Raw genomic sequence first — 9,851 nt, 5'->3', positions numbered from 1 at the left:
AGATGTCTGATGGTTCAGAGCGGATTCTTGAAACAAAGGGGATATGCAACTGATGGCGGAGAGCTCTCTGACAATTGTTTTACTGCGAGACCTATTTCTGAACAGGTGAGTGAATGCAATAAGGACATCAATAAGGTAGACTCCATCCTCCAATCTCTCAATATTCCTGTTTCTTGTTACGAATCTGAATTGGATGATTTAAATTATATATTCACTAATTTTAGCAATAGATTAAAAAGAACCCGTCTATGTAATTCTAACCTAAGTGATGAAATCTGCAGGATAACGAATAAAAGTGAAGAGAGACGGATGTGGATAGAGAAGTTGGAGTTAGAACTAACTAGGTCAAAATATGATGTCATTTACCTTAAGAAAGACAATTCGGCACTTTTGAAACAAAAAAATATTTTCTATTTAATTGCAAAACGTTTATATTTCAACATCACTCAACTGCATCTTTATTGTAAAATAGGCAAAAATATACACAAAATGATTTTACCCTTTCTCGAATTGAAAGAGGATGAAATCGATGCAGAATGCTATAAATGCGAATCCATTGTGTCTCCTGATGATGTTTCTGAATCATACAAAATTGGACTTGACAAAATTGAAGCATATATTAAGTCCAAAGAACATAAAAGCATGTTAAAACAAATGTTGGATGAAAATGATAAAGAACATATTAAATCTGATACTGTGCAAAATTTTGACTCCTTATGCACAAAATTGAGTTCGGAATACACAATCGATGCTTAAAATGTTTCTGAATTTGACAAAAGTGACACGAGTGAGATTTCTATAGAGGATGAGGTTGATTATCCGACATTTCTACAAAACAGGGTTGGACCAAAGAAAAAGTTGATTTCTAAAAACTCAGTTGAATATGTTCATATTGTTGAAAATAAGAGTTCATATGTTTTAAAAGCAAAAGCCATAGTATTTTCGAAATTACAAACCGTCCCTAATCAAGTTTTCCTAGAAATCGGATTGAACGAAAACGACACATCAGAACTAACGTCCATTGTTAATGATGATAATGTTGATAGATGTGATGGATTTTTCTAATCTGGAGCAATAGAAAATTCGAATGAAATAAAAGGTTTCTCTGAATGGACCTCTTGGAAAACGAAAGGAAAATATGTTTCGGAACCTCTGAATCGTGTTGGATTTTGTTATGACCAGGAAGGACCTAGTGGCACCAAGAATATCCCAAGTAAAACCTCCTCTGAGCAAGCACCCACACCTGTTAGAAAACAGAAACCTAGAGCTAACATTCATAAGTCAGGCGAGGAACATATTGCTAAGAAAAGGCAGCTAAATGCTAGATATTAGCTAAACTTAAAAGAAAGCATTTCTAGAAATCTAAAACTTTCAATTCTGCCAACCCAGAAAGATCTGCAAGTCAAAATGCGAAATTCTCTCCAAATCTGAAACCTAAATCGTCTTCAAAGCCATAGTCTTCAACTCCACAAGTTTCAAAACCAAAAGTTTTTCCGAAACCATCATTTTCAAAACAAGCGAAACCTTTGGAAAAGATAAAACCCAATTTTTGTCCAAAAGCAAATGTTTCAAAATCTGTCAACACATCAAAAGATGCTAAGGGCAAAAAGAAAGTTATTTCAAAACCTAAAATTTCCTTCAAGAAATCCGACGCAAATTTGAAAATGGAGGAAAAGAAGTTTATGAAAAGGTAGCCAGGAAACACATAGAATCTAAACAAAGACGAATTCCTTTTAAAGAAAACAACCCCAAAGATAATATAACTATTGATTTCAACATCACGAAAGGAGAGAATTCTACTTTGATAAAGAGATCTTCTTTGGTTGATGAAGCTATAACTTTTCCTGTTCTTAAGAAAACTTCACGAGGACCCAAACAACTTTGGGTTCCTAAATCTCTCTGAATTTTATAGGTAATCAGTGACAAACAATACGACTCTGAATGGTACATCGATAGTGGTTGTTCGCGTCACATGAAAGGAACGAGAGAAGAGCTGAGGGAATACCGATCGCTGAAGGACGGTGGCAAAGTTAAATTCAGAAATAATGCCACGGGAGAAATAAAAGGCTATGGGATGATTACGAATGGGGAATTCTCCCGCAGAAGGTAGCTTATATGGAAGGCCTGCAACGTAACCTAATAAGAGTTTCTCACTTGGTTGTAGCTACAGGGCTGAAAGTGTCTTTCGGTAACAAGGGATCAGAAATCATTGAGAAGAAAACAAAGGAAGTGTTGCTAAAATCCAAAAGAAAGGGAGAGATGTTTCCATTGAACATAAAACCGATCACCGAGAAGCCTTCAATTTGCCTACTTACAAAAGCATATTCAGATGATAGTTGGCTATGGCACCGAAGGCTCTCGCATAAGAATTTCAAGGACATCAACAAACTTATAACTAGTGATCTTATCCGAGGACTCCCTCTTCTGAAATTTGAGAAGGAACATCTATGTGTTGCATGCGAACTAGGAAAGCAAAGTCGCAAAAATCACTCGACTATTGTAAACACCAAAAGTAATCGAGCTTCTAGAACTTTTACACATTGATCTTTATGGCCCATCTCCCATCAAGAGCATTGGTGGTAAGAAGTATATTCTAGTGATAGTTGATGATTTTTCTAGATTTACTTGGGTTTATTTTCTTAGACAGAAATCAGATGCAACTTCGAGACTTAAGGACTTCATCAAGCAGATAGAGCTCAAATTGCGAAAGTCTGTTTGGAACATACGTAGTGAAAATGATTTACAATTCAAAAACCAATTATTTGAAGAATTCTTAACTGAAAGAGGAGTCTCTCACAACTTCTTTACTCCATACACTCCTTAGCAGAATGGTGTCGTTGAAAGACGAAACCAATATCTCTATGAAGTTGCAAGGATTATGCTATCTTTTGCGAACATTCCACTATATTTTTGGGGTGATGCTATCAGAACTGCCTGTTTCACTCAGAATCGCTCTCTGATCAATAAGAGATTTCTTATCACTCCTTATGAAAATCTAAATAAATGAAAACCTAACATTAAGTTCTTTCATGTTTTTGGTTCCAAGTGCTTCATATTTAATTCAAAAGAACAACAGGACAAATTCGATGTAAAGGCTGGCGAAAGGATCTTTCTGGGGTACTCTCTTACTTCTAAGGCATATAGGCTTCTGAACAAGAAATCCAATAGGATAGAAGAAACCTAGGATGTTACGTTTGACAATAACTATCTCAAGAAATATCAGAAGACTGATTGTCAAGCTACATAAATCTTTCCTTCAACAAATCCAATGACTATTCCTCTTTCAAATCTTTATGAGGAATTCACGAATTTGTTTGATGAGCCCGAAAAGGCTATTTATTCCGAATCAAATGCCCTAAATAATAAGGAAGATAAATTGAAGAAAATCATCGATGATGTTGCCAAAGATCTAGTTCAGGGGGAGGATTCTAATCCCGAAGTCAACAACGATATTCTGATCCAGGGGGAGAATCCGATTCCGAATGTTGAGTCCCATGCAAATTTCCAATAAGAGAATGAAAATGAAAATAATGACTCAGACGTTCAATCGGAATTCGAAGACGTAAATGCAAAATTAAATCCAACCTATGATCTAAACTACCCTCCATTGGCGAAATGGACCAAGGATCATCCAAAATCTCAAGTTATCGGAGCAGCAACTTCAGGAGTTCTTCAAGAGCTCAACAAAAAGTGAATCAAATTGCATTATTTTAAAAAATGGAATTTTTCATGTTTAATTTGTTGATCTCCAAAATTGAGCCAAAAACTGTAAAGATTGCTCTTGATCATTCTGATTGGGTGTAAGCAATGCAGGAAGCGCTTAATGAGTTTGAGCGCAAAAAGGTATGGAGATTGATTCCAAATCCAAAGGATGAATCTGTGGTTGGTTTGAAATGAGTATATCATAATAAGCTTGACAAGGAAGGCAACGTAATTTGGAACAAAGCTCGGTTGGTTGTGAAAGGATATTGCCAAGAGAAAGGCATAGATTATGAAGAAACATTCGCACCAGTTGCAAGGCTGGAATCTGTTCGGATTTCCCTTGCCTGTGCAGCGCACAAAAATTTCGAAGTATATCAAAGGGATGTCAAATATGCGTTTCTAAATGAGAAATATCCAAATCATTGCTACATTTTGGATAAGGTTGTGTATGGTTTAAAACAAGAACCTCGTGCATGGTATGAAACCCTAACTCACTTCTTGAAACAATCCAAGTTTAAACAAGGTTCGGTCGACCCAACCTTTTTTCGCAAGAAAGATGGTGACCATTTGATGATTGTCTAAATTTATGTTGATGACATCACTTTCGGATCCACTAATCCTAAATTAACAGCTGAATTCCAAAAATTGACGGAAACTAAATTTGAGACGAGCTTAATGGGTCCTATTAACTTTTCCTTGGATTAAATATTAGATAGAGATCGGAGGGTATTTTCATCAACCAGGAAGCGTACACGGAGTCCTTGCTTGTGAAATTCAGAATGGTGGGAGATTCAAAGGTCAAAGTTCCCTTGGCGTTCGGAACGAAGCTTACACCATATTTGGACAAACCAGCAGTGGATATGACTATTTATCGACAAATGATCAGGTCTTTAATGTATCTAACAGCTAGTCGTCCATATATCATGTTTTTTGTTTGTTAGTGTGCTAGATTTCAAGCGAATCCATGAGAACCACTAATGACTGCTGTAAAGAACATCTTCCGATACCTAAATCGAACAACCTCTCTCGGAATATGGTATCCTTCCAACTTCGGATTCTTTGTGCAAGCATTCTCTGATGTTGATCTTGGTGGATGCGGTCTGGATCATAAAATTACAACCGGAGGATGTCAGTTTCTGGATGGTAAACTCATAAGTTGACAATCTAAGAAGCAAACATGCATCTCCTTATCCACCGCTGAAGCCGAGTATATTGCAGCTGCCTCTTGTATGTCTCAAGTGATATGGATTCAAAGTCAGCTTAGTGGTTATGGAATTAATATGAAAAGGATCCCCTTATATTGTGATTCAAAAAGTGATATTCGCATATGCCGCAACTCGGTGCAACATTCGAAGACAAAACATATAGCATTGAGGTATCATTTTATAAAGGATCACGTAGAAGATGGCAATGTTGAAACTCACTTTGTGAGATCCTCTGATAAATTGGCAAATATCTTTGCAAAAGCCTTACCTAAACCAACCTTTAATCGAATTCTACAGGGTTTAGGAATGATAGAAGAAGATTATGTACCAAAAACAGCATAGTAAAGAAAAACAAAGTTCGTATTCTAAACTGCTCTGAGCCTTCGGAACAGCCTTGTAATCTATTATTCATGTTCCGAACCACTCCGAGCTCTCAGAACGCCTCAGAATCCACTGTTCATCAGGCGATTCGGAATATCTTATATCCTTTGTATATTATGTGTTCTATGATTGATTCCAAGCTTACATAACGATTCAGAAACCATTGTTCGCTTGAGTTTCTAAATTTTCTTTTCTTAATATGTTTACCTTGTTTTTTTATTTATTATTATTTACTTGTTCTTTTTAGGAAAATCCAAAATCAAAAAAATATTTTCTTTATTTCTTTTTATTCTTTTTCAGAAAAATCCAAAATCACAAAAATATTTTTATTATTATTTTTTTGTTTCTTAGAAAAACCCAAAATAAAATTATTTTTTTATTTTCAAAATGCATTGTAGTTGCAGGTACAAATTCATCATGATCACAATTAAGAACGATGGGGCAGGTATGAAATTCTTAATCTTGGTACTAGCTAAGTGTCCCTAGAAGCATGTTCTTGCATGTTGTCCAAAGCCTCTGAGACTCTATGTTTAAAGCCTTAATGATTCGATCACACCAATCGTTTCTTCCCTAATAGGCTATAAATTCACATAAGTCATTGAGATACCTTACTCTTCTCACCATGAGTTAAGAGTTGACTGCATAGTCATACATTTATAGTAGAGGTACACCTTCTTCAGAACCATCTTACTATTTCTCCATCACATTCGTTTTCACCAGTATAACCCTCGAGACTCTTAGAAATTACCAAGGTTTATGGTTACACAACTTCTGTGTTTATGATCTTAAAATCGTTATCACCACAATTTTAGTGAAACCCAAAATCCGAAACCCTCTTCTTGAATTGACGGTGAACAATTAAACTCTTCAAGATTTTCACCATGGAATTAATGATTATAACCTTTTGGTTGGTACCTTACACGGAATAAAATATCATTTTTATTTTTGCATGGTCTTTATGAAATGCTCTCGACCCAAGACTTTTCTTCTCAAAAGATACAATATTTATTTTTTTTTTTAGATTTTCAAAATTTATCTTGTTACTCTAAAAATATCCAAAGCATACTTGTTGTTAATGCTCAAAGAAAAAGCCACGTCAGCACGAGTACATGTCATAGTATGCATGATCGATCCAACGGCGAAAGCATATAGAACTCGACTCATTTCTGTTATCTCTGCATCTGTACTCGGACTCTACGTCTTACTCAGCTTGGTATTACTTTGGATAGGTAACTCCCCTTTCTTTGAATTATCCATGCTAAAACGCTTTAGAACCTTATCCAAATACATACTTTGACTAAGTCTAATTAGTCTTCTAGTCCTATTTCTCAAAATCCTTATTCCTAGAATATAAGCAGCCTCTCCCAGACCCTTCATACCAAAACACTTTCCAAGCCAGGACTTAACTTCCTGCAAGGTTGGAATGTCGTTTCCTATAAGTAGTATGTCATGAGCATACAATACCAGGAAAGTGACTATACTCCACTAGCTTTTTTATATACACAAGACTCATCCTCACTTCTAGCGAAACCAAACACTTTGACTGTCTCATCAAAGAAAAGATTCAATCAGTGAGAAGCTTGTTTCAATCTATAGATTGATTTCTTAAGCTTACACACTCTATTGGGGTATTTAGCATCTACAAAACCTTCTGGCTCACTCATGTAAACATCCTCAACCAAATTTCCATTAAGTAAAGCAATTTTGACGTCCATCTGCCAAATTTCATAGTCAGGAAACGCAGCTATGGCTAACATAACCCTAATAGAATTAATCTTGGCCACCGGTGAGAAGGTCTTATCATAGTCAACCCCTGGGTTTAAGTAAAGCCCTTTGCAACCAGTCGAGCCTTGAAGGTGTGCACCTTTCCATCCATGTCGTTCTTCTTCTTGAAGAACCATTTGTGCTTAATTGTCTTACGACCAGGTACATTGTCAACCAAGATCCAAACTTGATTGTCATACATGGACTGGATCTCGCTGTCTATTGCCTTTTCCATTTAGCAGACCTAAGGCCCGCCATGGATTCCTTTTTGTTAGAAGGTTCATCCAAATTTACCAGTGTACTATGACTGATAAATGTATCACCATCCATAGTTATATGGAAACCATAAAACTCTGGTGCCATTCCAACTCGAGTGGAACGTCTAAGAGGTAACAAGTCGTCAATAGGTTCAACATGAATTTATTCCTTCGGTTGAGTGCAAGTGTTTGAGGTTCCTTCATCGCTTGGCTCTTGAATTTATTTAAGATCAATTGCACTCCCAATGTCGTCTTTGAATATGAGCTCTCTCACGAAATACTCCCCTTCGTGCTACGAACACCACGTTCTCACTAGGTCTGTAGAACAAGTATCCAAAGGACTTATGTGGATAGCCGATGAAAATACATCGCTCACTTCGAGGTTTAAGCTTGTCGTGAGTCTCTCGTCTAACGAAAGCTTCACAACCCCAAACCTTAATATGTGCTAAGGAGGTAACCTTCCCTGTCCACATCTCATGAGGTGTTTTGGCAACCTTCTTTATTGGAAGAAGATTAAGAATTTGGGGGGAAGTCTCTAAGTTATTCCCCCAGAATGAGATTGGTAATGAAGCTCGACTAATCATGGAACAAACCATGTCCAACAAGGTTCAATTACGCCTCTCAGCAACACCATTAAGTTGTGGTGTCCTAGGAGGTGTCAATTGTGCAACAATTCTACATTCCTTAAGGTAGTCGTGGAACTCGATACTAAGATATTGTAACATCACAAAATTCTAGACCAAAATTTTCATTTTTGATATAACGGTTCATAAAACAATGTATATAAAACATCATCAAGTTATTTCATTTCATAAAAACCATAGATCATATGTCTCAAAATCATGTCATAAGATAGTAACAATGTCATAGTACAAATCCAAAGAATCTCATATGCGGAAAATCGTGTGTGTGATGCACTGCTATCGTCCCGGCTCCTTTCCCTTTGAAGAAGAAGGACCTTAAACCAAAACTGAAAACAGTAAGCACAAAGCTTAGTGAGTTCCCCCATCATACCATATACCATACAATAAACATACTGCCAGGCATATTTGGGTGCCTAGCCTACCCTGATGAGCATATATGGGTGCTCAACCTACCCTTGTCAGGCATACCAGGGTGCCCGACCTACCCCTTGTCAAGCATATATGGGTGCTCGACCTACCTTGCTAGGCATATATGAGTGCCTGACCTACCCTCCGGTTTATTTCAACTGGCTACGGGGACTATTTCACCCCTACCGCTACCACATAATGATGAGATTTGTAATCGAGTTTAAAGATCAATTTATGTAAGAATTAAGAAAGAAGAATCACGATGAACAAGAGAGTAAATATAATCTTTGATCAGCTCATATTATGCTTTAGTAAATATAAAGTTACATTCAAAGACACAACTTACAAAGACTAACAACCCTTCGTAACAAAAACAATACTTCGACATATTACAATACAAACCCTAACAATCTCCCCCTTTTGAATAAAGGTCGAAGTCTTCATGAAGTAAGTAGTTGTACAGCATACATCAGTACTCTTCGAATTTCCATGTACCAAGAGATAACTTTCTTTATCTCCTTCTTGTCTCCTTCTGAATTCTTCTTGCAATGATTCATACGAACAATTACGTTCCTATATTGCGAGTTTGTATATCTTTCTACTTCAGAGGTTTGAAACAAGAATCTCTTGGCCCTTCCAGTTTTGTCTTTTCCAGCGAAGACTATCCCCAACGGCTTTAAACAAATTTCTCCGTCTTTGTATTTCTTCAATTCCACCTGCTTCTTTGTAGGAGCCATTGGAGCAGTGATGTCGATGCCTTTGACAGTAGCAAGCTCGGTATCAGTTTGAGCTAGGCATTCGAAATAATTTTCCAAGAAAACTTTTATATGCCTACACCCAAGACTGAAGACATCAGGTTCTGTTTCTTGGAGATATCACCTTCTTAATCTTCTCCAAGTACCATACTTCTTCTTGAGCTTTAGCTAACACAGCATGAAATCGAATTTTCATCTTCTTTCCTTCTTCGACATCCATATTCTTTGAATCTGCTTTAAACTGTGGCATGACGAACATCATCTCATTAATCGGAAAGTCGAGTTGCCCATAATCAGTGTTTGTCACCACATAACTCTTCTTAGGAATCTTCTCAAAAGAGTACATATGGTCAAACATCACTCTTGATTCGATAGTTTCATAGTTGAAAACTTTCGAAGGATCTCCCTTGTCGACATTCGAACCTTCAAGAGCTCTTTGTCGCATAATGCTCTCCACATGCCTCATTCGTTCCACTTCAGCTGCCACCTCAGCTTTCTTTTCGTTGTTTGTCTTTTCAATCAAGACTCCTTTTCCTTTGTCTTTCACATTCGAAGGAGCTGCACCCTTTGATGAAGAAACACTCAAAGAAACAACATTCCCAATTACAATACCTTTTGTACTAGGTCTTGGAATCAGAGCCGTTGTAGTCACAGTCGAAATGACTGGAGCAGCTGAAACAATTGTTGGTTTGACTGGAGCCTTCGAATCTTCTGGTTTCATCTCATGCTCCCCAA

The sequence above is a fragment of the Lactuca serriola genome, chromosome 5, assembly GCF_051521515.1.
Source record: "Lactuca serriola cultivar US96UC23 chromosome 5, Lser_US96UC23_V15, whole genome shotgun sequence".
NCBI lineage: Eukaryota > Viridiplantae > Streptophyta > Magnoliopsida > Asterales > Asteraceae > Lactuca > Lactuca serriola.
Note: the sequence above shows the minus strand (reverse complement) of the source record.